This window comes from Macrobrachium rosenbergii, chromosome 3, assembly GCF_040412425.1.
Source record: "Macrobrachium rosenbergii isolate ZJJX-2024 chromosome 3, ASM4041242v1, whole genome shotgun sequence".
Taxonomy (NCBI): Eukaryota; Metazoa; Arthropoda; class Malacostraca; order Decapoda; family Palaemonidae; genus Macrobrachium; species Macrobrachium rosenbergii.
In genome coordinates, this window is record NC_089743.1 from 13,076,198 (window position 1) to 13,084,770 (window position 8,573).

An 8,573-nucleotide genomic window follows, 5' to 3' on the forward strand; every position below is an offset into this window, starting at 1 on the left:
AGCTATAGGTACCCAATTGGTTCTTAGCCACGTAAAATAAATCTAATCCTTCGGGCCAGCCCTAGGAGAGCTGTTAATCAGCTCAGTGGTCTGGTTAAACTAAGGTATACTCAACTTAATTAGGCTTTCAACAAGCAGGTTAGGCTTCCCGCCTTAAATATTTTCGATGTGCCCATGTACTAAAGTATCAAGTCACAGCATTCAAACGAGTGATATAACGATTTTGACCTAAAAGCTGGGGGTGGAAGTGAAATATCTGATGTACATAGATCTAAAATTGCATGGTAACTTGGCTCTCAAAGTTCTTGCTGCAAGGTTTGGCTGGCTAGCCACCTTATGAGGTTAGGAAATAATAATAATAATAATAATAATAATAATAATAATAATAATAATAATAATAATAATAATAATAATAATAATAAATAATAAGATTAGTAGTGTAAGTGGTAAAAGCATTCAAGCAAAAACATTTTCCTTAATAATAATATCAGTAGTAACAGTACAAATATAACTGATAAAAGCATTCAATCAAAAAAACCTCTCCTCAATATACAATAATAAAAATATTAACAATAATAATGACTTCAGTGGTAGTAATAGCAATATTCTTTTCATTACTGAAGAAAAGAACAATAAATGGACAATGGTAACATTGCTCCTGATAATTTCCTAGAACATGACCCTGCCATCGCCAATAAGTTCTGCATAAAGGCAACAAATTGCACACTGAAGCGCCCAGCATGCAAAAAGCCAACCTGTCTGCCGCAAAGGTAAACTCATAAATAGTCGGATTTGAGACATGGGCTTGTACTCTAATCGCTCTAATTTGTTTTATGGCGTTGAGATCGGATTGTACATGCTAATTAAAATTTTCGGTTGGTTCTGAGCCTAATTTGATTAGTGGATCAGCTTCACTTACACGGGGACAAAATTGTAATAAAAGAGATTATAAAATAGCCTGAGTTTCCAGTCGCAATTCTCGCCGTAAGTAATATATGTACTTGGTATCTAATTCTGCTAAGTATTTTACACCAATACTTTAGATTTATTTAAAAGTTATGCAAAAATCAGTGATTTTATCATCTTTCCAGATGATTTTTCATGTTATTTTTGCCACCACGCTTTTAAACAGATTTGTACAAAGCCAACTGAACTCCCAAATGTTTTACTATATATAGCCCGTATTTAGTAATTAAAATAAGAGAGTAACTATTTTAAGTGATAATTCAGTAAATAGCATTAAAAAGACACACACACACGCATTGTGGGTGTGTGGGTGTACGTGTGTGTGTGTGTGTATATGTGTGTGTGTGCGTATGTGTGTGTATGTCATCTACTGTTAATCTCATCGTGCCTAAGCAGCTGATGAATTATCTGCTAATTAGTACAATGTAGAGAATGCTAGCAACCTTATTCTAAAAGACTTACTGAAAACTGGAAAGCTAATACCTTATGGAGCCACACCTCAATGGATAAAAGCATATGATATGTATGTATGTATATATGCATGTATGTGTATGTAAATATATATATATATATATATATATATATATATATATATATATGATATATATATATATAAATTGGGTATCTATATATATTTATATATATATAATAAAAATTGCTATATACTTTGCTTTTTAGTTATTCTGAATAAAAATTATGCGTAACGCAGTAAAAACTCTTATTTAAAAAAAAAAACCTAAGAAATTATATCAGTTTACTACTCAGAACACCGACAGCTGAAAATATATTTGGTTTGAAATTTTAATACCACCTGAGAGAGAGAGAGAGAGAGAGAGAGAGAGAGAGAGAGAGAGAGAGAGAGAGAGAGAGAGAGAGAGTTATCAGAAATCTACGTGAATATATGCTGCTTCACATTATCAACACATTGATGGCATTTCATCAATATAATTCTGATACCAAAAAATGTTTCGGAAAGAATTTTCTGTTACCTACATCTGTTTCTATTTCGAAATTTCAAATTTTGACATTTCAATCCTTCCGCTTCTGTCAGTCCGAAATGCAACAGTTTCTTGGGATGTAATATTCATTTCTAATAGTCTATTATTAATTTAAAGCTTTGATTTCTTACTCTTATACATTGTATCAACATACATGTTCTTCTGAATTTCTTAGCCACATAACTATAATTCGTTTTCTATATATCTGCTGATGGAACCATAATTGAAAAATAATATGAATGTGACAGATCGTATATTTTTTTTATTAATATCCTTTATTTCTTATTTACTATTTGGTTTCAAGAATAAACATATTGTGTTTTGATTGCATTTCTGAGTGGCCCATAATATGAACTGCCGAATTAGATGTGATTACTGAATATAGAAAAATCTAGGTTAGCACATAAACAGTTACATATTACAATGGATAATTTAGAGAAATAGGACTTTTTCTAGTGTTAATAAAATATGTGATTGCTAATAAATAGGTAAATTGTCCAGGTTCATTCTGGTTAACGAAAATAAAATTCAGAATTCTGATAAATATAACAATCCTGTCTTAAAATTCCAGGAGTTCCTTTACAGTTACAATTAGTTTTAGAGTATAACAACAATCTGTCAACTAATTTCTGATAAGCCAAGAAAACCTGCCAATTATTGCTTACCCAGTCATATTACAAACTCAAGTATATCAAAGAACCGCAAGACTGCTTTTCCTCAAGCTACGGAATATTCTTATTTATAAAAAATTATTCCAGTTTGATAAGAAAATTTCCCCCATCATTCCGGATAAAAAATAAAAACCTTGCATATCACTTTCGTTCATTCATTAAGAAAAATCTCATTTGCCTAATGTCATTTTCCTGACCCCACACATATCATATGTTTACAAATATTGGAAACTCTGAACGTATCGTTTCTCAGTCTGTGAGATTACGTGATAAACCAACGAGGTTACAAAAGCATTGCTGGCTAAATGATACGAGTCGGCAAATTATTCCAGCGCAATCATCCTGGAATAGGACAGGCTGGCAGGTGTCCTATTTACCCGAAAACACCATGAATAAATCTTTATTTGAAACCATAACTTTCTAGGCTAGTTCACGCATATAAACACTTTATTTCATGTCGATTAATTTCCAACAAAGAACCAAGATTGAACATCAATCCGTCACCAGATTTATATTAAAAATACCTGGTGGTAATGGCTCACTCGTCCATGTACTACAACCAGGTTAATTGCAGTTTTCTGTAAATATTTATACAGACTATTCACCTGAGCCCGTTTAATTACTTCATCTTTAGCCGCATACATCCCTGACATTTATTTCATTAATCTTAGTTCTTCATTCTTGCAAACCATTCATCAAAGCCATTCACATCAACCCTGGCCATCGTTCATTACTCAACCACAATTATCCAGGCAACTCACTTCAATTAAGTTGACTGTTTATTTTCAATTCGCATTTATACAAGCCATTCATCTGTACCATTTTCAACAGATTTATGCCCCTAAATCCCTTTCGAGTTTATCCATGCCAAAACATGATGTTCATTCAACCGGCGAATGTTGCCGGATTTAGCATCAAAGATCCAATGTCATAAATACCGCTAATAAATTTTACGCTCGTGATAGGATAGTGATGGAGCCAATATTGCAAACATGATATCAACATCTCTCTCTCTCTCTCACTCTCAGTCCTCTATTCCCGCTTTGGCACTGCTGTTAAAATGGGCAGATTCTGTGAAACGTGGCTCTTTGAAATTATCTCTCTGGACACCCGTTTTCCCTCTCCAATAGATTTCTGTCAACAAATATTTTCCCGTCTTTAATTTTTTTTTTTTGCAGAATAGGTTATTGGAAAATCAGCACTCACACAGGGAGCTTTCTTATTGTACAGTATTCTTTAAAAAATATATATAGGTAGGATATGATCCCTGCTTCCACCGTTTTCTTTGAAGTGTCATTAGGCCCATAATCATTTGTTGGACAGAAAACATTTATTTTTCAGTCTTTTCCTTCTAGTATTGTCTGAAGCATCTGATTTGGAATTCTTCAGTTATATTTGCATGCCTGCCGTCATTTCACTGCATATTTTTCGAATATTCCCTAGACTTTTACGTCTTTCAAACTTGTATGGTGTACTGTCACTAATTTTGGTAGTTTGCTCATATCCATAAGTAATTTTGACTTTTTATCAACATCTTTCATAATTTCTCCCAAAGACATTTTCCATTCGCTTTCCAACTCGGTATTTTATTTGAAGAATATAAATATTTCCAAACGCTTTTTCATTGCAAACAATTATTGTACGATACATACACAAGCAATTCCGAATAAGAGAGTAAATTTAGCTTAAAATGGTTCACTTTTTTCTGTTCTCAAGCAGCCTCTGTAACGTACTGACTAGTGTTAGTTCTTTTAAATGGTCGACTCAGTTAAGTTTTGCGCAATTTTCTCCCTGAAATCCTGCGTCAACTATTCGATGACAATTTTGGTGATTTTCCTGTTAAATACCCTGTGAAATATCAAAATATCAAAAACTTTTGAAGGAACTCTTCTACAAGATTATCTTTTATATATATATATACACACATATATATGTATATATATGTATGTATGTATATATGTATATATATATATATATATATATATATATATATATATATATATATATATATATATATATATATATATATATATATATATATATATATATTATATATATATATATATACAGTATATATATATATATATATATATATATATATATATATATATATATATATATATATATATATATATATATATATATATATACACACACACACAAATTAAGCCACAAATATCGTTCATTATCGAAATAACTTTACGCTAAGATTAATTAACACTAAGGGGAATTATGAAAAATAAGTGCACCCGCTCGGACCATGATTCGAACTAACCGATAGGTCAGAGCCGACCGTTTGACGTTACATCTAAATCAAAGGATCAAGTTCGAATACTGGCCTGGGCAGATGCACTTATCATAATTTCTCTGGGTGTAATTATTTCCGAGGTATCTTGAATTTTATATTAAACTATGTTTGGGGTTAATGTTTGTGAATGTAGAAAAGTCACTCGTGTACGTGACAAAAATTCATATATTATATATAAAAGTATATACATGTGTGTGTGTGAATATATACTGTAAAAGTTAGGTATACCTTAGTTTAACCACTGAGTTGATTAACAGCTCTCCTAGGGCTGGCCTGAAGGATTAGACTTATTTTACGTGGCTAAGAACTAACTGGTTACCTAGCAACGGGACCTACAGCCTATTCTGGAATCAGAACCACATCATAGCGAGAAATGAATTTCTATCACCAGCAATAAATTCCTCTAATTCTTCATTGGCTGGTCGGAGAATCGAATGCGGGGCCAGCAGAGTGCTAGGTGAGAACGGTACCCACCCGTCCAACTGCTGCATATATACTGTATATATATATATGTGTGTAACTATATATATATATATATATATATATATATATATATATATATATATATATATATATATATATATATATATATATATATATATATATATAATATTTGAAACTCAGATTGTTATATGTCTCTCAATTACAGTAACTCTGAAAATCTGAAAAATCCTTAAATAGTTTCCAGCGCCTAATTCACAGTTTATAAATCTCTATCGCAAATGAACTTTTACCTCATTGAACGGGTCTCTTTTTCAATCACGCATTTTATCGAGTCTTGCTCTAATTTCCTTTGGACCACATCGTTATTTCCTTTCGAGCGTTCTGAAGATCACTTTTCGGCTTCTGCATTTTCCCTTACTTCCTTCAAACCGCGTAGCTTATTTCCTTTCAAAAACAGTTTACTTCCACAGATATTACTTATTTCTGCCTTTCACAGCCACGCACGACTTCAGAGTGTTCCTTCGGCAATCGTTATCATGTTTCTCATTTCTACCTCACCGAACGACGCTTCATTTTCTAAACTTAGTAGTATATATGTGGCTGAGAAAAGTAAAGAGAAAAAAGCACATGATTAAGCATCACTTTTCTCCTTGCGTTCAGCTTCTGGCTTATCATTTCATGTCCAACATCAATTTCCAAGGTCATATGATGATGTATGTTCGTTCAGAGACTTTTTTTTTTTAAAGAAGGACAGGAGGAAACGAAAACATCTGCACCGCATATATACCTGAACTCGAATGGGGAAGGGAAGGTCAGGTCGAGATACCGATAAACAAAAAGTCTGCTGGCCTTGGCACACCCAATGCGAGAAGATGTGGCTTTGCGGGTGACACTTGACAGATTGACAGGAGGAGAGTGTGTCTAAGATTAACGTGACTAATTAAAATGGTATCACGGTCTAAGCTGAATAACAGAAAGGTAATAACTGACTTTTCCAACAGAATGGGAGAGACTGAGAGACTTTGAGATAATTAATTCCTAGCGAAAATAAAAAGCGTACATTTACAAACATCAGTTCGTTGTACTTCCTAATATTTGGATAATACGTAAGCAATGCATAAAGTATAAGTAATATGGAGCATATTAAAAATTCAGGAGATGCAAATCTTTTCAAAGCTGAAGAGGAACGTTGAAATAAACAAAGAAAGGCCTAGTATATGTAAACTAGCTACAAGTGGGAACTATTCATCATGACATGGGAAGGAAACAACCTGAACCTCTTTCCTGAAAAGTCAGCGTTGCTTTCCTTAAGCTAAACAGTGCATTATATCCCTGGTGGTAAGTCTACTCTGGTGGGTCGCAACCATGGTGGAAAAGTCTTGCTGGGAAATGAGGTTTAACACCCTCTGGAGCCTCCCCACAAATGTGAAATTAGCACTCTTTGTGTATGTGTGTGTATATATATATATATATATATATATATATATATATATATATATATATATATATATATATATATATATATATATATATATATATATATATATATATATAGCCTATGTTGCTCATATACACCCTTTCCCATAGAATATGGTGCTTTCGTCTACCATGGCTGACACTACCGACAACTGACAGCCAGGTACAAAATTCTTTGTTTATGTCAAAAGAGGCACAATGAGGTTGAACCAATGTGCGTCAGTCGACCCCTTCTGTTATAGAACCAAGCATCAAGATCACTGAACCACTTTTGGTACTAATAAATATGTGAATCCAGATCTCTTGCACACAGTTTCCGTTAAAATGTACTCCTTGTACCCTTCGATTAAAAAATCCTTCAAAAAATAGCGTTATACTTGTCGGTTTTTCTAATTCGGTATGAAAATAAGAAACGTTAAGTTCACCCTACCATCACATTGCAATTTCTTTCATTAGACGTATTCCGGCCCGTCTTCTTTTTAGAAAAATCAGCGCATTAATTCATAAATATGTCCCTTCAGCTAAATTTCACGATATCCACCTCATGTTTCCGTAACTGGAGTAACTTCTGGTAAAAGTGGAGCCAGTTGATATTCACAGGAAATGTGTACCGACCCGAAAGAAAATGTTCTGCACAGAAATTCCTGTTCATTAGGAAATTCCTTTTAGAAATCGAGGCAGTGTGGCATCGGCGTCGCAAGCTGTCTTCGTTTGCAATGCAACTTTGCGCTTGCAAATTCTGGAGGCACAAAGAATTTTGGCCCGAGAAGCAAAAGGATATATACACGAGAGGGACAGGGAAGTTTCCATTTCAGAATCATGAAGTCAAAAGGGGGATTCGCTGAAGGTCAAAAAGAAAACAAGAAACAGAGTTGGGTGCGACGAGACAAACTTTGCAAATAAGACATATACCGTCTGTGGCATCAACAAGAGGGAAAGATTTAGCATGCATGATATAGAGAGCAATATTATCATTCAGCTGATTACTTTAATTTGCTTTAATCTCTAAGGAACCCTCTTATTTAATTCAATATTCCCTGTAAAATTAGGGCATATGATATTCATATATTAAGAGTAACTCCATTTTTAATTGTTCAGTGAACATCGACCAATAGTAAGCTGCATACAACTTTATCTACACTGCAAAATCTGTTATTCTCAAAAGTACTTATACTCTCTCGACAAAGTAAGTTAAGATAGCTGTCGAAGCAATGATATACGACAAAAGCTGATATTTTGTGAAATTTAAGGGATAAAAACAAAATAATTAATATTACTGAACTTACACCATAACATTTTCTTTATAGAAAATTGAGAAGTTACAAGTGCAAGCTTACACAGTGGAATATAACATATCAACAAGTGCAACAACCTTAGAAAAATACCCCGCTAAAAATGTGCAGATACTAGCAAATCCCATAATACCAAAATGCCCCTCCTTTCCATACGCTCTGGCGGTAAACTGCCTAATTGCTACAAGTGCACTCTTCTCATTTCAAATTCTCTTATGCATTTGTCAAATCCTGTAGGTAAGAATATATTTCCTCTTCCATGTACGCATCATCTTAAAGGTAATATCTTAATATAAAATTGTATAATTGTATATCTTGTCGTTCCTGGATGGTTATTTTTCTTCTGTATACTTACCAAATCTTTCAAGGAACCCTCTGATGTAAAAACCAGGGTCTTGTCTTGCTTAGAAGAAAATTC